The sequence below is a fragment of the Camelus ferus genome, chromosome 10 (genome assembly GCF_009834535.1).
Source record: "Camelus ferus isolate YT-003-E chromosome 10, BCGSAC_Cfer_1.0, whole genome shotgun sequence".
Lineage (NCBI taxonomy): Eukaryota > Metazoa > Chordata > Mammalia > Artiodactyla > Camelidae > Camelus > Camelus ferus.
In genome coordinates this window covers 26,173,792-26,199,262 of record NC_045705.1, presented here as the reverse complement: position 1 = coordinate 26,199,262, position 25,471 = coordinate 26,173,792, and the positions used below count along the sequence as shown (strand labels likewise).

The 25,471-nt window shown below is 38.8% G+C and overlaps 1 protein-coding gene across 1 annotated transcript in view; it reads left to right on the top strand.

The window, feature by feature from the left end:
* The first annotated feature begins 2,558 nt into the window (after nucleotides 1–2,558).
* Nucleotides 2,559–25,471, top strand: part of LRRC4C (leucine rich repeat containing 4C) — an 876,636-nt gene continuing 853,723 nt past the window's right edge. The window contains 2 exon segments of the mRNA XM_032488484.1: nucleotides 2,559–2,577; nucleotides 6,892–7,082. The gene's annotated coding sequence lies outside the window, so the exon portion shown is untranslated.

Sequence of the window (25,471 nt, the reverse complement as noted above, 5' to 3'; positions counted from 1 at the left end):
TAATGCATGAACACCACGGAGGCTGAGAAATCCTGTCTTAAATGATCTCGCAATTTCAGAGTAGAAGGCAGGCGTGTTGTTAATGGAATTGAGGTTAGAACAAGTAACTTGTAACAAGGGTTAGTATTTCTGCCAGGGATACAAAGGGGGATGGTGTCATGTTTCCCTGGAAAAGACTGAAAGATTTGAGAAAGTGATGTTGAGCTGAGGAGGGGGAGGAGAGGGGACAAGGAGAAATCATTTCAGGAAGAGGAAATCTTTTGAGCAAAGTCACGGAAACATGACCCTACAAATAGCTTAATTAAACTGGAGTTCAAAGTGGTGGTGAGGAATAAGTCTGGACCTGCAGTCAGAGGTTCAGTTATGAAGACTTGGTTTTGCAGGCTAAAGTGTTTGGACTTTATTCTGTAGGCAAAGGAAATCCATTGAAAAGAACTGTGGGATTAAAAATTATGAATACGTTACTTTTTTCCAAAGAAAGAAAATACTTCCTGGCGCCCAAAGAAAACTGGAGGAGAACAAGGACGGTCAGAGGCATGGATGTCACTTTGGCTGATTATGAAGTAGTGCACGTTGGAAGTCCTGAGAAGCTGCTCTGTCTTACCAGGCGCTGCATTTGGTGGTTGCCACTATGAAATGGTGCTGCTAAGACGGCTGGCTGGATTTGCTTCTGCATCAGATGTGGGGGTTGAGATATCAAATAGGAGTTTTCAAAAATGAGTTACTTGTAACATTGGAAGTAGACTAGTTTGTTCAGTGAGAACATCAGAAGAGGAGACTGATCTCTGAAAATACCGATATTTACCTGAAGTGGAGGAAAATAAATTAGCTTTTGTATGTTATAATAGGTAGTCAGAGATATGGTAGGGGTGAGAGAGGTGGAGTAATGGCATTTAAATGGCATAAAAGACATCTGGCCATTATTTGAAATTAAGCTGATGCTGAAGGGTTTCATTTACACTGCAAATCAAATTATGAAAGAAGTATTTTTTTGAAAAACTTAGCCTGGGCAAAAATCAGGAAAGGGACTCCTTAGTTTCCAGAGTGAAGGAAAAATGTCAAGATCAGATCAATAATCAGAGGCCCACGTTTTCCAGCTATCAGACCTGGGAAACAGACTTTAAAGGCAGAATCCGATATTTTCATGGCCTCAGAGGAGCGCCCAGAGCACAGGCTGCATACACAAGGAGACTGAATGTGTATTACCCACAGAAAGCTTTGAGGCAAGCAGGTATGCTACTGTGTCCTTGAAAGCAAAATTCTGACTACTATCCATGAGTGAAATTGAGTCATTTTTGAGAAACCTGCAATGGGAAACAGCTTTAAGCAAATTCGTGAGTTCCAAATTTATATTACTTACATGATGTAAAAACAGAGGGTAGAGAAATTAACAAAATTCTAATGTAAACTCAGAAACCACAACAACAAGGAAGGAGTGGGTATGAACTGGCATTCAGTGGGTGTTGCTGCAAACCGGGGCTCCCGACACACCCCTGTGCAAGTCAGCTGAGGCTGTCATTACGGAATACCACAGAAAGGTGGCTTAAACAACACATAGTTATTTTTCCTCACAGTTCTGGAGGCTGAAATGCGAAGATCAAGGTGTTGGCAGTGTTAGTTTCTGGTGAGACTTCTCTCCTTGGCTTGAAGGTGGCTGCAGTTCTCCCTGTGTCCTCACGTGGGGCTTCCTTCGTATGCGTGTTCCTGTTCTCTCCTCTTATGTGAATACACGTCCTGTTGGAGTAGGACCCCTGTTGTGTGACATTGTTTAACCTTAATTACCTCTTGAACGACCCCCATCTCCAAATCCAGTCATATTGAGGGTTAGGGCTTCAACACCTGGAATTTGAGGAGACGATGCGGTTTGTAACAACCTCCATGAAGATTACCTAGGAGTAAAACATTCAAGTTGCCTGTGGGGACTCATGATTAAAGTGAGTCAGAAAATTCAACAAATAGAATTTACACCCTAGAACTGGAAATAATAGAACTATCCAGAGGAGTCATGAAAATAAATTGTGTAAAAGTTTAAGTAGGTAAAAGAAGAAAAATAACCACAGCTATCATACTTGAAGGAGGACGCCAAACTTGGACTGTGGGGCATAAGAGCTGTACTATTTGGAGATTGTGAGCAAATCCATTTGGTAAAGATGTAGATAAGTGTAAATAAGAGTTAGTAACTTGGAAATAGATCTGGTTAAATTAGTCAGATATGCATCACAGATGTAAAGATATAAAGAAAATAAAATAACAGACTACAGACAAAGTACAAGAGAATTTTTAGAAAAGGAGGATAGAGAAAAATGAAAGCGGGAGCTCAGAATATTCCTGGACTGAAAAGAGATACCAGTCTTCAGAATGCCTGAGTACACCATATCCTTGACGGGATGATCAAAAACAAATCTATACCGAGATGCATCGCTGTGAAACTTCAGAACTTGCACAATCAGAAGAGATCTTGAAAGCAACCAAAGATGAAATATCTATTACAATCAAAGGAATGAAAATCAGAATTACAGAAGATGTCTCACAGTCATAATGGAGATGAGAAGCCCAACTGAATGGTAACTTTACAGGGTGGGTGAAAAGTACTTGTCAACTAAAATCCCATACTTAGCCAAAACATAATTCAGGGGGGGAATCTAAATTTTAAAAAAATGTTCATAAAAATACTGTGACAATTCGTTAATTCATAGACTCCCACCAAAACCAAAAACAGGGCATGAACATCAATAAGAGGAAATTGAATCCCCTCCTCCCAGAATAAGGCTGGGATGGTTTGGAAATACTAAACTGTATGTTTATCAGGCATATAGGTGAATGTAAGCAAACTTGGACTGTAAAAAATGACTGATGCACAGATAGATGATAGGTAGGTGGTTCATATTACTAGTTTCTCGGTCATTTTAGACAAAGCATTTCGTAAGGCACAAACAAGACAACTTTAATGTGGTAAATTACAGGAAGAAGTTCAGTGTGAGTATAGACGTGTTTATGATCTATAGATGCTCAAGTGTATATGTTTAAAGTTTATGAGTGAATGCCAACAGGAAGGAGATTTAATATCCAGACAAAGGAAAAGGAAAGGAAGGAGGAATAAAGACGACTGTATCAATCTAATAATAGGATTAAACATTTGGACGTAAAAGATGGAGACCAACCAGAGTATAACGGTTTCCTCTGGGGAGGAAAGGGAGTAAAATTGAGGAGACTTACAAACTGGGCTTCAGCGCTTTCTAATATATCCGTTCTGGAAAAATAAATGAGTCCAAATTGTTAAGCAAAATGTTAACATGTTAAATCTGCGACTAGAGGAGATGTTTTACCTGTCACAATCAGTTTATTTCTGTCTGTTTGAAATACTTAATTATGATATTAACAAGTTTAAAAATGTACATTGGTGTCAGATAAAGCTGTGTTCTCATCCCATTCCTCATATATCCAATGTACCTTGGGCAAAATTATTCAATTTCTTTAGGTTTCACTTGCTTAATTTTTAAATGTGTTCAATATTATAATATTGCCTACCTTTCAGGGCTGTTTTAACAGTGTGAAGTGTGTGGCACAGTATTTGTAGAAAATATATGGTAACTAGTGGAAATAAAAGTTTATTTCATGCAGCGGAATGGAACCAAAGAGAGGAACATTTTTAAAAGACGAAAGGCAGGATCATTATTTTCCTATGTAAGCAAAATATTCAAATTACTGACATTGACCATGGGGTTTAACTCTAAGGAGGTCATTGATGAAGTTTACGTGAGCAATTTGGGGAGATCGGTGAGAGCAGCAAACTGTGGGCATGTGTGGAAGAGGGGAAGCGACAGATACAAACCTTGCGGTGTATTGTTTGAAACAAGAAGGCGACAAAAAAAAAAAAAAAAATCACCCACTTATTTATAGAAGCAGGAGAGAAAACAAGGAATTTTAAAAGTGGAAGGCTGCCAAAGTGAACTATTTAAAGTTTGGTTGTGGAGAAAAATAGGTCAGGGACTAGAGGTAGACAGAGAGGTGTGTGTGTGTGTAACGGTAAGGATTTTGGCATGTTTACAGAGTGAAAGGAGAGGTCCAGTAGCAAGGGGGAAGGTGAAAATGTAGGAGCAAAGGTAAAACACTGGTGGACCAAGGTCCTAGAAGAGATGGTAGGGGTGAGACTCAGGAACACAGATGGAAGTGTGGGGAGAATCAGTTGTCTGAGATGAGAAGAAAGTTGCATACGAGTGCTGGCGGTCATAGTGTTTACATGCGAGTGAAGGACAATGAGGGGCTTATGTCTCTGAGCTTCAGATTGGTCTGTGAAAGATATGAGGCCACGTCCTCCACTGGGGAAGAATGTGTGCTTTTGTTATTGTTGTTGTTTGTGTGCCTTTTCCCGGCCAAGAATAAAGACTCAGGCATTGAAATTCTCTGTAAGGGATGCTGATGGGAAAATTGGATTCAGGCCCAAGTCTCCCTCTCAAAAGAAGGGTTTTTGTGTACGTGAACAATCATTGTTTGAGATTTCAAATCACCACACTCATTTTAGAAAGTCATGAGAAGTCCACAGAGGGGACCGATGGGTGAGAGTTCCTGGCTAAGCCTTTTGGGAAATAAACCGCAACCAAGACTCCACATTTCCATGTCCTCTACAAAACCAGCTTTCTCAAAATAGACTCATACAAGCTGCAGTCACAGCTGAATGTCATGTTTCTATTATTGCGATGACATAAAATCATTAAACCACTGCTAGTAGTAAAAGCAGTTGTGTCTGGCAATAGACCTGCTCTGTGCCCATTCAGAGGGAATTGCATTTTAAATGACACCTGGAGAGCAACGACGGGAGTGGCGCTGGACTGAGGTTTGACTTCCACGGTAATTTATTACATGTCCTCCTTTGATCTTGCTGCCGTACTCAAGCTCTTTGTTCTGAAAAGTGGGTCATACTGGCTGGAGTGCGTGAGCACAAACTGTAATGAGGTTTCAAATTTTTGTTGGAGTCATATACTAATTTTTAAATAATATTTCCCAAATTTAAAGTCACAAAAAAATAATTAAAAGGTCCCAATGTCAAGACTCAACTCCCGCCTCCCTAATCGCACAAGGTTCTCGTCTAGACTTCTTTTTACACCGTATATATCACATAAGCAGAATTACAACTACCTACGCCATGTCAGGCACAATATCTCAATGAATCCTCATACAACCCAATGAGGTAGAAATTATTACCAGGGACAAATGAGTACACTGACATCTCAAGACTGAACTTAAGCTTTCCAATACCAATTGGGATTCAAATTCAGGTCTGAATTTTAAAAATTGAGGCTGAAAAGAGACACTGCATCAAATGTCACTTTTAAGTTCTGAACCAATTGAAGAATGGACAAGGAAGCTTTGACTTCGTTAGATGTTAACTTTGTTATTAGTAAAGCTGTATTGAGAAACATAGTTGGTACATAAGGTCAAAACAGACTTTCTATCATGCCCCGCAAACTGGCCCCTGGCCCCTGAGACCGGTTAATTGTATGTAGGAACAGAGCCCGCCTCTCACCTTGCAAGAGCAATTGGTACAGGGGCACTAATCTTATACAGGAAAGCCGCTCTTCTTCTTGTGGGGAGGGAAATGGTCAGAGGTGTAGGATTGGATTCTGACCAACACCTCCAAGAGAGCCAGAGGTTTATCAGTAGAAGAAATAAATTATTCTCCTGGGACATGGCACAGACTTTTCCCATGGCAGTTTGTTCTGTTAATTTTATTTGTTTAATATGCTTAAGAGTTATATGATCTTCTATGTAATAAGCTTCTTAAGAGTAGCAGGTGCATTGACCAAACCAGGACAAGACACCAGGAAGTTCACACACTAGGAATGATGACAGAACATTATATTGGAGACATTCACAATGGTAGAGGTCTGTGCTCTCCAATTTCCCATTGTATTCTGGGGGAAGCACATAGGAATCTAGCAAATCTAAGCACTGGACGGCAGAAGGCTTTTACGAAACTAATTAGCGAAGTGATAGTCCCTCCCTGGAATGATGAAGAGCTGAATCCATCAACTCCGTGTATGGCGTAGTCTCAGCTCCTAGTCCTGTTCTGCCAAGTTTGACATCCCTGGTTAAGAGCACAAGACCTCCTCCTTGACGGAATCAGTGTGCTAATGTGCAAACCTTAGAGTCCCAGCTCTTTGACATTCTTGAACATGCTTGAATCTGCTGCATCAGCGTTTTACCAGAATTGATTGCTTGAGCATTTTGCTTTGACTTCCAGGTGATCTGCAGGAGGCCAGCTCCTACTTTGGGAGACTGGCATGTAGGGAATAAGTTTTGGATAAGCTGATTCTTGCTTCGCAGCGATGGCCTGGTTTTTGTTTTCTTAACACACCATGGTGTTTAGTACTGTGTATTGCAATATGTGACTGTTGGATAAAGGAAATAATGCATAGAAGAATGAATGAATGAATGAATGAATGAATGAATGAATGATTATGTAGGAAAAAAAATGTCGTCACTTGGGCTGTCTTTCCCTCACACCCACCTCACCATTCCTCGTCTATTGAGAAGTACAAACAGATGCCCAGACACTAATTAGGAATGGAAGCCTAACTCTGTTTTATGTTATAAATCTCTCTTCTATCTAGCTGAAATTCAAAATCACTTTATTGTCATATAATCCTTACCACATTAACAATGGAATCATAAACTATAAAATAACAGTTCTCTAAGTCTCTTAATGAAAACCCTCAAGTCTATCTTTTAGTTCCTTTTGAGACATGATTGTTAAAAATCTCCCTTATTTGTATTAAAAATTCCCTTGGAATTAAATCCTAAATTCTAATAATAGCTGGCATTTTTAATGTTCACTATGTGTGGGTGCTGTGATAAACACTTGACATAGATTATCTCATTTAATCCTCACAGAAACCAAATGAAGTGTTTACTGTCATTATCCCTATTTGATGAAGAGGATACTGAGGCTCACAGAGAATTAATAACTTGTCCAAGATCATCTAATGTCGAGTAATCAAGAGTGAATGACCTGAAAGCACACACAACCAGCCGGGACCAGCCTTTTATCGAGGGGAAAATTTGCAGAGACAGAGCAGCAGCAGGTGAGCAGTCTTCTCAATGCCAGCTGCACAGGGAACTGGTGAGCAAGGCGTCATACTTCAGAGGGGTCCCAGATATGAGCTGTGGGGGTCATAAGCTTCATGGTTGGGGAAACACCGGTAACCCTTCCTCTAGGACAGTTTGGGGCTGACGTTCAAACTTTGTGGTTACTGTTCTGTGATGTAGCAGAATCATAGCTTCCAGCTCTGATTTTCAACTCCAGCGTTTTATAACTGAGAGCTCATCGGCTCATCTCTTGGTGTGATCAGAGCCCAGGACCTAAGCCTTGTGTTTAAATTATTGCCCTTCAGCCCTGTTCTATCTCATCAGTATTCTATCAGTATGTCTTCCTTAAGTACTCAGTTGTAGCCAGTGTCCATGTCTTCTGGATTTTAATTTACGAATGATGCTGCTCTTTGAGGGAAGGGAGATGACAACTGGCTTTCTGGGATCCTAGCCTCTGGGCATCCAGGTCAAGAAGATCAAGCCTTGCCTATCGCTTAGCCATTAAGTGGTGGAAACTTTCTTCAAGTTCCTGACACCAGAGTCTTCCCAGTCTTAAATGATTTGCAATAAGAACGTGATATAATTATCTGTATGTGCATTTCAAGTAATATCAGAGTTTATAGTACTTACTTTTCCTGTCATATATATTTTTTCTCGTGTTCCTAGTTGGTCATTTTAAATACTCATGTGTTATTCATCTATTTCTGTCCTTTATAACTCCCCATTCTTGTTCTCTCTGCTCTGTTAGAGTGGGAGATTTAATTTGTCTGTGAACCATCTAAAGAGGATGTGTTGTTGAGCATGGCATTGATTGACGTGTATACCAGGGTGTTTGGGATTGGATGACAGGGAGATCTTAAGAGGTAGGGTTCCTTAGAAGAAATGAGAAATCCAAATTCAGAGTTTGTGATTTCTGTGCTAAGTATAGGCATCTTTAGGAGATTTTAAACTAGAACTAGTGATATTAGGAATTGTCTCTTTGTCAGTTGGATTTTGTGGTTACAGAGTTATTTGTTATCTTCAAATCTATTTGTTTATATCACAATGTCTAGTTTTACTCTTTCAAATTGCTCCTACCTCAACTTTATACATTCATAAACTTCATAAATATAGAATGCACTGAACTAAGAGGAAACACTAGTGTAGTAGTGATAACGTCTTTACCGCCAAATACAAGGTCAGAGGTGTGGTCTGTTTCATTGATTGCTGTATGTACTCCGTGCATAGATACTAAAGTAAAGCAAAGTTGTTGCTCAGTGAACATTTATTGTTTTAATAAGGAAAGTAATGAGTGACTCTTTTTCTATGAAAATTAATTATTAAATTGTTTGATTTATCTTGGGATAGCAAGGTATTATTTTAGTTGTGTTTATTATTTAAGTTAGAGGTGAAAGGAAGGCTTTTTCTTACCAAAAATTCTTTGTCTATGAATATAATGAGAAGGGAAATGTGATTATCATTTCTTATTTTACCGCATCCAAATTGTTTGGTTTTCAACAGGGAAGGGCTAATATTTCCAAAATTAATTTTTTTTAATCTTGCTATTATAAGTCCTTCCAGGTGTGTATAAGGATACATGTGTGTATGTGTGTATGGGGAGGCGGTTAATGATTTGAAAAGTATACTCATTTCTGGTAATCATCTGTGGGTTTGGATATATAGCTCCCCTCTCAAAAAAAAAAAAGAAAAAATAATATTAAATAGGAAGAAACCAGAGAAATTCCTGCTTGCACGGCTCTCCCTTGCAGACAGTTATTACATATTATTTAAGAGATGAGGCACTGTCTGCTAGTTGTATGTCCTTTAACAAGTTACTTCATCTTCCTGTGCCTTGTTGTCCCACTGACAGAAAGGGAATAGTAACAGTACTGACCTCATAATTTTGTTGTGAAGAACCAGCGAATTAGTACATGTAAAGCATGTGGAACAGTGCTTGGTGCAAAGTAAGCACACAATAAACATTAGCATGACTTTTACCTTCACATGTTGTTGCAGAAAACATCACCTTACCCACAACAACCTATGTAAGTGAGGAATGGGTGACCTCTGATTTTGGCTCCAAAGTTTCATGATCCCTTAGACAGACAGTCTTTAAGACTCCCTTGTTGTCTCTTAATGCAAATCTAGGTCAAATCAAACCAAAACACAAATAGAGGGACCAGGCCTGTTATGTCTCAATGAAACTGGGTTTCCTGGAGCCCCCCAATCCTCCCTGATATGTCTTCAAACTCTGAATATGGCCTGGCTTCCTTTGTAGTGTTTTTTTTTTAAACTGGACTAGCCTGAGACTGACCAGGGTGGTAGATGGGGGAATGTTCCAGCTCTGCATGCAGTCCCAATTCAGCAGAGTTTGGGAGGAGCAGGATGAGATGAACACCTGATTTTTCTCCCCTGTCAGCATTTCCAGTCTGATATTGTAGGCAGAATATTAAGCATGGCATGTGATGGTTCTGCTAGGCAACAGAACCATGGCAATGAACAGAAACTCCTTCAGGCCACGAAAAATGAAGCTTTTAAAAATGAAAAAACAAAAAAATACGGCTATACCTTTATATTGAAACACACATACCCAACCAACTGGATTTCAAGAAGGTGTGTCGAGTTCCTGAGTAGTAGTGGAAGGCAGTCTTCTGATTTAGACTTCTGTGAACGTGCCCCGCTGCCCTTCTTTCTCTCTCTCTGGCCCTTATCCATTTGACTTTCTTCCCAATGATCTGCTCTCTGACTTCTTTAGATAACTTGAAAATAGCGATGGTACAGAGGCCAGAGGTCAAAGAGCTCTTCATCACCACTGAACTCCAAGTAGCAGCCTTCTTTTCTCATTCCCAGAGGAATCTCTGTAATCTTCCTGGAAGTATTTCTGCTGTACAATCATGTCCACGGAAAAGGATAATGCACAAAGTTTCTCATTAACTACATTTTAATGGGCTTTGTTAAAAAGTCAGCTTACCCCAGTCTCAAAGTGAAAGCAAAAACAAAATTTGATTTTACAAATGAAATACACACGTGAAAGTTAAAATGTTTTTAGTCAAAATAATATGATGAAGACAGTGTAGACTCCATCATTGTAATTTAAAGTTTGTAGATCCCATGGCTTTTTTGAATAAAAAATGAAAGTCCTCTCTCCTTACAAAATAAACATATATACAAATAAAATGTATAAAAATTTTTGAAGATACTTCCAAGAGATGTATTTGAGGAACCCTATGCAGATGTATCACATAGAAATTACAGATCTCACATTAAAACCCCTGCATTAACTCACGTTATTGCCAGACCCTTGCGATCGGTGCATGACAAGACCTTACTGTGCGGTGAGTGGGTTACAGGTGTGCCAAGATCATAGTCCCTTTCTGTCTTCAAGGCAATGAGATGGAGTCAAGGGTAGCTAAAACCTCAGTTTTCCTCTATCATTGTGAGCTAGCATGATAATTTCCCCCCATCAGCCATAGAACTCTTATTCTCTACATAATTTTTAGCATGAAATGGGTTGAACACAGTGCTAAAGAATTGTTCATTTATTCTTTCAGTGGATGTTTATTGAATACCTTCTATTACCTATGAACCAGTGTGCTAGATGTGGGTGGGGTCATAAAGGTGACTAACGTTTATTTTCTGACCTTGTCGAAATCATCGCCTACGAGGGGAGACAGTAATGTTGAAGTATACCGCCATATGCCATATACAGACCTACGGGAACACAGAGGGGAGTCAGCCTAATTTTATTTGGAATGAAAACCAGAGTGAGGACACATCCCATTGAACTTCGCTGGTTAAGTGAAGCTCACCAGAACGAGTATATGTTGTAGTATTGTTTTGGCGACAAATAACTTTGTTACAAAAATTTTAATGGTTGCGTACTATGCCACAATGTGGATAGAACACAGATAACTTAATTGAGCACGTGTTTTTTGTTTTTTGGTTTTTTTTGTCATTAGGCTAGTTCTATTTTTTGAGCAACTGTGAATAGCACTGAGATAAAGATTTGTGTGGTGAAACTATGGTAGAGGCCTGTAATTCTCTTCTCAGAATAAAGCCCTAGATGTGAAATTACTGGTGCAAAGGACCAGCCCATTTTTAAAACTTAAATACATTTTCTCAAACTAACGTGAAAGAGTGGGTCTTTGAGGTCAGACCAACTTGAGTTCAAAATATAAACATTATTATTGACCTTGGCCAGTTGCCTGTGCTTCATTACTTAGTTTCTTCCTTCATGAGGATAATACTTACCTTAACTTGCTGCTTTAAAAACTGTAGTAGAGTTTAATAAATACTTACTGAATCACTCTTTTTTTTTGACAATAGATCCCAGATCATTGCTAAACCCTAGCAATATAATACAAATGTTCTAAATATTTGAGGTTGGTAACATTAGTTAATTTCTAACAGGAAGTGTGCACTGTGTAAATAACTGTGTGGTATGGTTACGCTCAATTCATTATATGGCCCACATTTCAAAAATCCTGACTCATTGTCCCTGTAATTAATTTTAAAACTGCTGGACTCCAATCTGAAATTTTTTCCTAAAAACAGGACAATACCAGAACTGGATGAAGTGACAGTACCCTGGAATAAAATCCTTATTCCCTGTGTCATTTAATCTCTCAGACCCTCAAAATTATCATCTGAAAAAGGAGCCTAAGCTACATTTTCTTTCTGCGTCAACAAATCAAATGAGTACTATGAATAAAAAAGACAGGTCTCTAAATTGTTATTCTGGTATAACCCATGATTCACATTGGTTTTTAAATCTACTGTGAATCTTTTTACTTCCTGCAAAAGAATGGGCATCATGCAAACTGAATAATTTCTCTCATGCTTGTCAGTCTGTTACGAGTTTTTTTCATATTATATTGATGTGGGGCATGGGCTTGAAGGATCTGGATTTATTTTTGAACTCTTGTCAGCACTCCATAATTAACGTTGCCCAGAAGAGAAATGCTATTTTGCCTCATGCATCATCAACACAACTGTCAGCAAATAAGGAAGGCATCGTCTTTACCATTATTATTGCTAATGTAAGAAGCAGAAAAGAACACCTGGATGTTCACACCCTGGGCTGTTAGAAGCCCTGGCATTTAGCGAAATCTGTTTGCAATGTCTACCTACCTCATGTTGCTTTAAGAATGTATTTAAAGGGGAAAATACCATTTTTATCCCAAAGACTATTTTTAAACTCCTAATTTGGGATATTTACAGATCTCAACGTTGTTTATCTCAATGCTATTTTTCCTCCTCCTTGACACAAAAATGCAAAGTTAAATGTTGATTTCCTGGTGGCTGTTTTACCTCTGCTTGTACTACTCTGCGTTCTCTGTGTCCTAAATTCCCTGTTATGTTTCAGTTTCTCTCTGCTTTCCAATTTTGCTTAGATTTATAATGGCAATGGGTAGAAATAATCTTTTAAAATGAAGAATCGCAAGGGCGAAATCTTGCTACAGAAAAGGGCAATGCTCTAGCGTAGACATTTGCTCTTTATAAAGGCAGAACAACCTCCACACTTACAGTGTGCCAAAATTAGGTAGTCTGTATGGTAATTTTGTTAAATCGTTTTTTTTTTTTTTCGTATTGCTGCATATATGGTGGGATTGTGAAATCGTGCACCCACTTTGTAAAGCAGTTTGGCAGTCCCTCAGAAATGTTAAACATAGTTACCATATGATCTAGAAATTCTGCTCATAGGTGTATACCTAAGGGAGTTAAACATATTTCTACACAACAATGTGTACATGAATGCTCATGGCAGCATTATTCATAATAATCTAAAAGTAGAAGTAACCCACATGTCTACAACCGATGAATGGGTAAATGAAATATGGTGCATCATTAAATGGAACATTATTTGGCCACTGAAAAGGAATGAAGTGCCGATACATGCTATAGCATGGGTGAACTGTGAAAACACATGGACAACGAGAGCAGATAAATACAAAGGGCCACATGTCGTGTCATTCCTTTTATATGAAGTGTCCAAACTGGGCTGGAGGCGAAGGAGCCTGAGGAGTGATTGGAAATGGGCGTGGCATTATCTTCTGAAGTGATGAAATGTTCTTAAAATTAGATGTCGATGATCATTGCACAAGTCTGTGAATATGCTTAAAACCACTAAATTATATACTTTAAAAGGTGACCTCTTGGTATGTGAATTATATCTCAGAAAAGCTCATATAAAAGGTAACATATATTCATTGATAAAAAATAGAAATTGAGCATAGTGGAAATATTTATGTTTAATATTTTTCATGAACATTTCCCTTCTTTTAATGACTTTGGAATGTCTTTTACCTAAAGGAACCAGAATTTACTTTTAGTATTTCTTTGTTTCAAGTGTAGGTGATTGCCAACTATTCACTAGTTATTTTTTTCTTTTCTATTGAGAACCAGGCAAGGTGTCTGTGGTCATCGACACACGCTTGGTATAGTGGTCAGCCTTCTAGGGCCTGGACACATACTCCAGGAAAGAACTAGCAACTGGCAGCCTGGTGACCCCAGAGGCTCTTGTCCTCTCACCCGAGTCACTGCTGTCACTGTAGCTCACTTTAGGAACAGACACAATGACACAGCATATGAAGATGTCCTTCATATGCTCCTTATTTGAGAGAAAATGTGGATGTCCATTTTTTTTTCTCATTGGAAATAGATTTCAAGGCTTCACCTCGCTACACATAGCAGGCGGATAATTCACAGACTTGTCAACCACAAACACTGATAGTCTAGGATGGAGAATAGGACAACAGATCAATTGAAAAGCTTCATGTGTCTTTTAACTAATGCAAGATTTAGTGCATTTAAGGATATTATAACAGGATCAAATCAAATTTACAGCAGAATGAACAAATGTGAATAACAAATGGAGGTCAGAATGTGCTTTCAGAGCTCCATGTTGCACCAGTTAGATCTACGGGGAAGGAACTTAATGCAAGATGATGTGTGATTACTCCCGTTTTAAAACAATGTAATTCAGTTTACATCTGGTTTCATTAAGGCTGTTGAGATAGCACCTGAGTAATTCAAAGAAAAGAGAAATTTGTGAGTGTGTGTTTACAGAAGTGTGTATCAATCCTGCACTTTGTTATAACGTGTGAATCTATTAACTCTTTAACGTGCAAAGTCTGTTATGATTTCATCTTGTATAACTGAGAGCTGGCAGCTTTGCCACGCAAAGAAGTCATGTGATCTCTCCCACTAGACCTTTTCAGTGTGACACATTCACTGTGTGGTTGACAGGATTCCGAGAGTAGACACAAACGTACGGTCATGTGACCTGTTTGTTAAACTAAATTAAAATGAATGTGCTAACACTTCATCAGTTTTCATCTCTTCAGCCTCACAGCTGTTTATAAAAGGAAGATGTTTGTGTGAGAAAAAGTCTACATAATTTTACATAAAATAAACAAACATTATCATAGTACTTGATATGCCACCAAATCATTTCATGGACTAATGAACACATATCTGGTTATAATCTTATGGGAATGTTTATATTGTATAATTTACAGTTTGTAGAAACTGAAAATCAAAGTGATTTTAACTTTTTAATAATCAAAGTATAGAAACAAGAGCTGAAGGAAGTAAGAAAATCAAATCAAATCACAATTATGAAGCCCCTATTCTATCACTATTTGAGAAGATTCTAAATGTCAATATATTCAATTCTTCAGAAATCATAGGAGGTGGACTTTATTATCTCCATTTCACAAAGAAACCTGAAGTTTCCAGGTCACATGCCTAGGTCTCAGCAGATTTTCAATTCAGTGCAACAGGTTTCAGAGCTTACATTTTTACTTTGGGCAACATATTCTAAATACCATCATGATGTTGGGGAGATAGTCTGCTTTAGCTTTTCTTATGAAAATGGAATCATCACTGTCTTGCAGCCCTTGATTAATCTCTTAATACTGTAGCCACCCTCACATTTGATTTGCCACATGTGTTTTCAAAAAGGTTACAACTCATTATTTGGTCAGGGCACTGGGAAAGCCAAGATCAAAAGTAATCTTGATTCCAACAAAAACATGCTGTGGAAAGGAAGACTGGGCTTCCTTCACATACTCAGTGTTGTTCCCAGAGCAGGACCAATTGTAACTCTCCCTGATCCTGCACCTGCCACACACACACATTGTCTATTCTATATGCTGTATATTACACGTGTTTAAGTCTATACACTGTATGATGTGACATAACAGAAAGCATTCTGTATACTATATGTATACATCGTCTACTTAGAAATGCAAGTGTAAGATAGTAGGCAAAGTTCTCGAATCAGACAGCTAGGGTTGTAATTCTGATTACATGACCTTAACATTCCTAAGAAAAATAAGAGTGGTAATAATTGTTTCTACCTTTGTTATTAGATTAAGTGAGATTATATATGCAAAGTTTCAAATAATCCATCAGTGTTATTATTAGCAATAGTCAAAAGAAATCAGGTTTGAAGAACCCGAAGTGTCTATTTCCATTTATCTTCTCTCTGAAACGCGAAGATCCTAGGTTTTGGAGCAAGAGATTCAGCAGTGTATCCTCACAAAGCCTAATCTGGCTACATTTTACGTATCAAAGTGGTGGGACTTGGGGCAATCAAAGGGCATATGAAAATAGCAGAGTAATTCTAAAACTGTTGTTAAAGTCACTATAGAGATGCTGGAAAATCTCTGAGCAAACTTCTAGCTATTGGAGGTGATTTTTGAGTTCTGTGAGGATGTTGCTAGTGCCCTAACAGAGAATGAAGACAGCCCTTTTTAGGTCACTCCTGTTTTGTTGGAATATTAGATTTTTTTATCATTAATTTTTAGAATTCGCAAACCCAACTTGCTGAAAATTGTCAGAAGACGTCAAACATGTGTTTTGAGTTGAAGCTGCCCTATGTTTCTCAGCTTTTTCTGAAACACTGAGCAGTTCAGTTTGGCATTTCAATCTGTCTCCTCTTACATTTATATTGGAATAAAGCAAACCTGGTAGAAATGTTGATTCCGAGCCTGGAGAATGGTTAAAAGATAAATCTTTTGTTCGCTTTCTTTTTGAGATGTTTCCTTATTCTCATCTGAAGTGTGTGGGAAGCCTTGCCTGTCTAATCTTTAGCATTTTGATGAAATTGCCATAAAAAGCTTTTCTGTGTTTTGTGTGAATCTTTATCTTAATTGGAGGTTGAAAGGAGGTTAAAGGGGGCTGTCTTCCCGGGTATGTTTAAAGTATACCGCTCCAGCATAGAGACGCTGGCCAGCTAAGGCGGTTTCTTCTTAAATTGCTTAGTGGTTAAATGCGTAGCCTCAGAGCGAACCTGCCCGGTTTGAAATTTTGCCTTTGACATTTACTAGTTTAACTTCTTTAAAACTCTGATTACTCATCTGCAAAATGAAAGTAATAATAGCATGTGCTTCATAGAGTTGTCACGAACAGTAAGTTTGCTACTGCCTAGGGAACACGTAGAACACTGCGGGGTCCATGGCAAGCATCACTACATGTTCAGGATTCCTGAAGCTTATTTTAAGCTTCTTTTGCCAAACTCACTAAAGACGCACTAAAGACGCACTAAAGTCTGTGAGAAAGGAAACTCACCTCTAAACCACACTGGTCTGGGTTTGAATTGTGACTCCTTCACGCAGGAGCTGAGTCATTTTAGGCCATGAGCACGAGTAGCCTTTGGTAACTCATCTCTAAAACAGAGCAATGATAAGGTCCCCTTTGTATAGTCCTGTAAAGATTAAATGAGATGAACTTACACAGTCACTGTGAGTTGAAGCCACTGTTACTACCTTGCTTTCAGGGTTGCAGGAGCCTGTAATTGGTCTCACAGCCTCCATTCTTATCCACTTATAAGCCACTCACCATGCAACAGTCTAAATAATTTAAAATATAAATTAAATTATGAGACTGTCCTATTTAACAAATTTATTGGTTTTCTATCGTTTTGGGAATAAATGCCAGTCTTACCACCACAATGTATGTGTCCTTGCAATGATCTGTCCTTGCCTGAATTTCTAAGCTTATCTTGAACACTGCCTACTCCCTTGTTTAATGTATTCCAGTCACACTTGCTGTTCCTTATGATCCTAGAACATTCCAAATTACTTTCTACCCCGGGACCTTTGCACATGTTTATGGCCATCAAATTCTGGGCTCTATAAAAAGTTGGTGTTCGTGCATCTCTGCTGAAAGTCACCTCTTCAGAAAGTCCTTTTTACCATCTACTCTAAAGTAGGCAACACTCCAGGATGACCTGCATCATATCTCATTGCTTTAGTATGTGTTGTCATGCTTTATAATTATCTTAGTTATTTATCTCTTTACTTATTTATCTGATGCTTGCAGGCAGGATCTTGTCTGCATTGGTTGTCATTATATTCATAGTGCCTGGCACATAGTAATCCTCAATGTGTATCTTTGGAAGGAAAGTGAGTGAAGGGTAAAAAGAAAGACAGCATGAAATGTGCTCGATATATTTGAGCAGGATTAAAGAAAAAAATAATCACATTGTGCACCTTAAATATACATAACTTTTATTTGTCAAATATTCCACAATAAGCTGGAAAAGTTTAAAAAAAGAAAGAAAAATAAAAAGACGAAGATGTATATGGAATAGGCAAGTCTTACTAACAATTAGAGAATGCCGTTCATCAGAATCTGGACTCTGGAATGGACTTCTGGGAAGGAAAAATGGAGTAGACCTTTTAAAGCTGAGTCTGAGAGCTGTCTCTCAGGAGGAAATCAGTCTCTCTCTCTCTCGAAGTGGTGTTGCTTGGCTGTCAATCTCTCGACTTGTCCATTATGTAAGCACCAGGCTGGCTGAAGGTTAGCCACTGTACCAGGACTTTGGCACCATGCTACTTCTGCCACAATCACACCACACTTAAGACATTGAGTGTTCAAAGCAGGATGTGGTACCCAGTTAGGTCTCCACAGGCTTCCGCAGGCTAGTTGGTCAAGTCAGGATTTGGCAGGGCCATCTCTGCCTTATAGTCTCCATCATTTCCTCTTTTACTGAGCAGCAAAGTGTCTGCATGGATAATCTTATTTCTTTGCAGTCTGCATCATGGCACTTCTATTTCTAGAAGACCAGGATAATACTTTCTCTCCAAATCTGTTCTTGAAGACTCTTGTCTCACTGAAATTTCTTTTCCTGTCTCCACCAGCTGGACACTCAAAAAACATTATCTCAAGAGGACCTATTTTAGTTTTGCTATCCATCATCTGGAGAAAAAAAATGTGAATATTCTGGTCTAACAATTGTGTGTGGCTGCTTCAGAGAGAGAGAGCATGCCTGGTGCAATGCCTTCTTTTTCTCACAAACGTCACCTGTGAGCGACTTCTCCGGAAGTCATCCTCCCACAGGCTGCCTGGAGGGGCAGGCATTTGGGGCTGTGAAGGTAGTGTGTATGCATATATTGTCAGCAATACCAATGCTGATATTCAGTTTTCATGGCTGACCTTATTCTGGGTACCATTCTCAGAGCCTCCCATATTTAGTTCACTTACCCTCACATTCACCTGATGAAAAAACTGAGGCACAGAGAGGTTGATGGCAGTGTCCGAGGTGACCCAGGAAGCTGCACAGCGGAGGTGGTAAGCAGGTGATCTGGCTTCAGGTGGTTTGCTCCTAACCACTGCAGGCTGCACACTTGACGGTGGTAGTCTCACAGCATCTGTGTTTCTAACCTGGGTCCGTGGGATGCAGGGTCTGTCACACTTATCAAAAGAAAAGTTTACAACTGTATTTTTAAAATGTTAATCATCTAAGAATAATAGTCTCTGAAAAAAAATTGCTTCCTATTTGCTTCCAAGCAAAATTTCAGGCTCACAAATTACAATTCGACATCTAAAGCTGTCCAGTGTTTGAATCCTTGTTACCAAAGCAACTGCCTTTTCCTCAGCATCTTAGATGACATTTGCGAAACTAAAAGATTTATATTGACTATGTTCTAGAATTGCTGTGGGGTTTTCAGGTATATGGGATCCTCAGAATGGCAGATACATAGAGTGAACCACTCAGCCTGTCGGTCCGATTGTCTGTCTGTATCTCATTCTCAAGATGACAAGAGAAACGAAAGATTAAACAGTAGATGGGCTGAGTTTAAGGACTCCCTGAAGAAATGAGGCCTTCCGTGATGAGTACAGTCCAAGAAACTGATCAAAGTAGTCTGTTTTCAAAGCAAGAGTTTCTGATAACTTAGAATCAAAGTTATATAATCTCATACCCTTTTGATACGTTATCAGTTATGTGTGCGTGTGTATATAGTATGAGTCTCTGAGAGGCTCAGTTTATTATTAAATAGCCATTTGGGGGGAAATCATCTTTATGCCACAGAGTTTCCATTTCAAAGAATATTGGAGACAACAACATTTCTATCCCAATTCTGCTAGTTACAAGCTGAAGTCGATTAAGGAAGGCACTGAACCTCAGTGGTCTTGTATCTGAAATGGGAAGAGAAGAGCTCTACTTTAGGGCTCTTTTGAGGATTCATTAAACAATGCATGGAAAGTGATTTTCAGTGCCAGGCCTGATTCATAGAGGACGCTCAGCAAATGGCATTTAGTAAAAGGGAGTCATTATGCAGATAAAACAAAATCCTTAGTTTCAGGCTTATGGTTAAACTTGAGAGAGGCCAGCAGAATTAAGTCCCTAATTAACAGGTGAGCTAGTACTCATGCTGTATAGATGGACTATGAAGAGATGGTGGGAATTCCAAATAATTCCCTTCAGTGCTCCTCACTGGTACTCTGTGTGTCAAACAGAAAGCAACACACATACACACACACACAAATTCGAGATCAGCAGAAGACCAGTTCTGACAATTCTGTTTTATCCCTGAACTCAGCATTTTGAGCCTTTTCATCAATTTATTTGTGCTGACTTGATTCAGTTAGGTAGGAAATAGAGAAAGAATGGAATATTGGACACTGTCCATTCAGAGAAGAGTCAGGGTGCCCAAGAGGACATCAACAAATTCTGGAGGGGGCCCAGGATGATGGGGTACCAAGTGTGGAGCAGAAAGCCTCCTGGGAGGACACAGTATCCAAGCTAATTTTTTTTCCCCACTTTGCTCTAAAAATTATACTACAGTTGCTGGAGTTGAGGGGTGTGTGTGTGTGTGTGTGTGTGTATGTGTGTGTGTGTAGGTGGAGCAACCAAAAGCATCCTGGGTGCTTGAAGAAACTCAATTTAGAATCAAAACACCCCAAATGTACAAAAGCAAAGAAAACCAGCATGGCTAATTTTTGTAAAAACACTTCTGAATAATTAACATTTTTCAAGAAAATTTACCCATGCTAACATCTTTTTTAAAAAAAAAAGCAATGTATAATCTCCTTCTGAGATGTTTATCAATTTTTAAAATGGAAAAGTTGTCAGTTAACATACCAGAGAAAGAACTTCAGGTCTTTGAATTTGTAAATTGGCAGATATTTGTAGGGGGTGAGGAATATTCACAGATTCTCAGGAAGAGACAATTCATTCTAAATCAGAAAACAAACAAACAAAAAATAGCTTGGATATCATCTTTAAAAGTATAGTTTATCATTTTATTCTAAAGAACCTCTTCTAATAATTGACTTTTCCCGTGAAATAAATACATTTTCCTCCCACAGAAGTGAACTAAGCGTTCTCAGAAATGAAGGTTTTGAAAACCTTGTAAATGGGTATTTTTTTTCAGGATCTAAAGGGTTAAGCCTGGAGCCGCCGCTAGGTGTCAGGTTGGGATCGCTTTTGGAAACACAAGCTCCCTCACTGGTTCCAAACAAGAGAGGCTCCTTCTAGGTTCATTTCAGCTACTGTTCAGTTTCTTTAAATAGAGGTTCTTACTCTGCACATGTCAAATCTTCAGAATCTTTTGCTTTGTCTTACAGGTATTTACAGCCATTTAAACTTTTCACCCCACCATGCAGGCCTAGCAGGGAGCAGATTTTGAACTAGGGAAGGTTTGACTTCATGGGTCCATGTTGCAGGGAGAGAAGGCTCTCTTAGCCTTGAAACCACCAAATCTCCTTTAGTTACCCCACCTTAGGATACCTGAAATTAACATTCAAACTGACAAATAATCTTGCTCTTACTATAAAAACTGCGGCAGGGAGGCAACTGATCGCTACCCCTAGATAAGTTCCATACATGGAAATTCTGGGGCTCCTGCTGGCTTTCTTCATCACACCTCCTCATCTCCCTCTCTCTGTGCATCTCTTTCCCAGCTCAGGTCTTCAGCATTCTTCTCCTTGGGTCATTCAGTTAACTTAGAAAAAATTTCACCAATAAAATGGTCCAAACTGGATTGTTAATCTTTCAACAATTTGCCAATTCCAGGAACATTGTGTTTTAAAAGAAGATAGTTTAGGAAGGCTATGTTTTGACCATGTAGGATGGCAATTTAGCACAAGTAAACTAGGTGATGACGGAGGAGGAAGGATTGTTTGAAGCCCAGGGGGTGGTTTCCACATTACTCTGATTTGGAAATATTTCACATGGCTCCCTATCCTGCTCTGTCACTAGGCATGCACAGGTATTTAGTCACAGTTGTTAATACAACCTGAAGCCTTTTTTTTTTTTTTTTTTTGGAATTGGATAGGTTAACGCTACCTGAAACAAAAAAGTAAAATAACAAAAGGAAATTATGCCAAAGAAACCCCCTGTTTCTGGAGGAGAACAAGTCTCTGTCTGAACCTATAAAAGAAAAGCCATAAGAAAAATGCAGAACCAGATAAAATCCTAGAGGAGTCACATTGCAGCAAAGCAGGCACACATTGCCAGGATCTGAACACCTGTAGAGAGCCTCATTCTACTGTGAAGGGAATGTCTTTTCCCTCCCTGGAAAATTTCCGATTTTTAACACATTTCTGAGTAATCCATTCATACATTCCTTCCTTCAAAATTTATTTAGAATACCTTCCAATAGTCATCATTATTCTAGGAACTCAAGACATGACAATAAACAAGATGGAGATTGACAATGTCCCACCTCTGTGAAGCTTACATTCCAATCGGCGAAGCAAACATCAAAGAACTGAGAAAAATATATAACTTACTTCAGGAATGAGAAGTCTATGAGGAGAGTCAAGTAGGATTAAGAGCTGGAGATTCACAGGACAACAGGGCTTTTCATATAAGCTTTTATAGAAGTAAATGGGATAATGGAAACAAGCCAGAAGGTTTAGGCTCGTTGGCTGTATAATCATGAGCAAGTCCCAGAAGCTTGGTTTACTCATCTTTAAAATGGGAATGGTGCTGAGGGGTTTCTGTGAACTATGGAAAGACCTCCGAGCAGGAGTTTCAATTTTAAGGAGCCAGACATGAGATCTATGAAAACACTTTGCAGAGAGAAAGTCCAGCATGTGGAACTGTCTCAGCCAGGAATCATGGGAAAGCCAGCATGGCTGGAGTTTCATAAGCGACGGGTGGAGACGGGGGTAGGTGAGTTCACTGAGAGATTATAAAAAATTATAGAAAATGCTCCCAGTGAACATTTCTAGCACAGATCGCAGCCCATGTGACTGTTCAACAAACCTATCCAAACAGTCCCCATTGTACCTGGAGTCAAATTCAAATTCCTTACCAACTCCTTGCCACAGAGCCCTATGTATCTTTGCCTCCTAAGGTCAAGTCATACAAATGGAGGTGCCCAGAATGTTCCATTGAGTGAGCGTGTCAGTCTGTCCAGAAGAGGAATCACATGATGGCAAACTCTGCGAGCTGCCGTTCAGCCTTTCCCAGCCCCTCCATTCCTGTTGGCGGAGCCAGCGTCCCACTGTGGGGATGCAGCCCCCTGGGTCCCCAACTGCGGTACCTTGGCGGGTCACCCAGTTCTGGCCAGTAAGACAGGAGAGAATATATGAGAGCAGTTTTTCTTTCCTGCTAAAGAGACACGTGAGGCCTGCCTACCCCTTCCTGCTTTTGAGCACTGGAATGTGTGGTTGAGGCTCTGGGAGCTGCTTGCAGCCGTTTTCCATCAAGGGGGAAACCATCCAAAGCTGAGGATAGTGGGAAGATGGAAAAACCCCTAGGTTTTTGGAGATATGATTTAACCATTGAATAAACTAGGGAATAATCATCTCTTGATTTACTGTTTTAGAAATTACTAAGTGCCTTACTATTCAAACCTTTTATTTTTAATTCTCATAGTTTTACAGAATGTATGGTAGCTGATAAAGTTGTCCTTTTTATTGCTATGTAGTCGGTGCCGTGCAAAGGCATCAAATCCACACTTAGTTAACATTTGTTTGTTGAGTGAACTTATCAAGACGTAATTCTTCAATAAACAAAGGCATTCATATCTTACACTTTTAGAGAAATTTTAACCCAAGAGGGGTATAACTAGGATAGTAGTCAGGACACCTGAGCTCTAGATTTTACTCAGTACTGAACTAATTAAGAGTGGAGTGCACATGGGGGGTCCCAGGAGACTGGCTTCTACTCTTTGATATGCGTGTAAAGTTTGAACTAGATGTTTGTCTCCCTATTATATCTCTGGGACTTTTACTGCATCAAGTCACCCTCCTCACCAAGATCTCAGCAGCTGGAGCATCTGGAAAAAAAAAAAAAAAAAAAAAAAACTCTGAAAAGACTCTTTCCCATAGGCCAAAGTTGGCCGTATTTTTTACTTCCCATGACTCCCCTCCACATCTTGTTTAAAATGCTCTTTTCAGAAAGGCTCACCTTGCCCGGAAGAGGTTCACGTCCCTTCTCTGTTTGGATTCCAGTTTGTAATTAGATTCTGAAATGCTTGTATGACTTTCTCTTTGAAGCAAGTGCTTCACTTTACATTCAAAATGTGTTTATTGACATTTTCTAAATCCTGAAAATGTTGATGTTGATAACAGATATTTAAATAGTTTCTTATTTTTTACTTCCTGAAAAATTAAAAAGATTACTATCAATTATACCTGGGTAACTGTTATATAAAAATATTTAACCTGAATAACTGTCATAATTATTCATAGTAATATAGATTTCCATCATAATACTATTATTTAAATGGAGGACGTTAATAAAGAATCTTAGAATGAAGTATAGCACATGAGTATATTTCATATTAGGAATCGGATAGCTGCTGAGGCATATACAATGGAAGAATAATATAAATTTCATTATTCAAACATCTATGGAACCATCCATTGCCAAAATTGTTTACTAGTCTTTCGTTATTTTTGTCATAGATTCTCATAAATGACTTATGATATACTTAAAAATAATGAGCATTTTAAATACCACCCAACTTTTTTTCACAGAAAGTTTCTACCCCTATCTTTCTCAGGTAGGAAATAAAAAAGAGAATGATCTTGAGCTCAAGATGCTTGGTGATGATGACAGCAACAGAGGTAATGGCAATGATGGTGGAGGTTGTGGTGAATTTTATTATTATTGATATCAGTTCTCATTTATTGAGCACTTACTATATGCCAACATTGTAGTGAGTTGTTTACTGGTCATACATCACTGTTATTCCATGAATTAGGTAATTTTATTCTCATCTTATCCAAAACTGACACCTGGAATGACTAATGGAACTCCTTATTTTAAATTGTTTGATGGGAATAAATACTGAGAGAAGTCACTTCAGTGAGGGCTGGAAAACAGTGAACATTGAAATGGCTGAGAAGAATTCATCATCTAATATGGCAAATGATAACAGAAAGAAGTATCTATTGTCAAGGAAAGGAAATTCTATCTCTTTCTGGAGAGAAAAAAACAGTTTCTGTATTTTGCTAGTAAGGAGTTCAGAAGGACCCCTACAAATTTCCCTCAAAATACTTTTTAGTATTTCTGGGAAATACTAAATCCTCTAGAGAACAGAACACAATGATGTGTAGGACAAGCAAACAGCTTTTCCTTTCTTGTTATTTTCTGGAAGGTATTTTTTAGCATGGTACCAGTTGGGTTGCAGAGTCCAAAAAAACCTGATAAGCCTGTCTTCCCAAATGTCAGGATAAGCGTCAGGATCCACCACCTCAGGCATCTCTTAGCAATAGAAAGATCTGAACCTGGGCTGTATCAGCTAAAGGGCTTATTTTCTAAAATAGTGTTGTCTTATATTGTATCCGTGAAGGGTGCTCGTGTGTATCGAGATCTGCAGGTGAATCCACTGACAAACAACAACAGCAACAAATCCTTACTTTATTGCAGTACACCACTTAAAGTTAAATGTGACTAACTTGCTTGCCGCCCCAGAGAAATGGTCCTTCCATTATAGAAATTCCTCGATTCAGATCAAGGCTCACTGTCTTATTCTTAAGGTTTAGGCCAGGGAAACAACAGAAGGAATTTCAAGCTGAAGAATGAAGAATCAGCTTTAAGACTTTAATGTGCATCTTCCTTTCAGTCCTCTGTACTTACCGCAAGATAATTAAGGCGTCTCATCAGACATTTAATTTTCTACCTGCAGAAAATTGGGGACAGGAGTTATTAAAA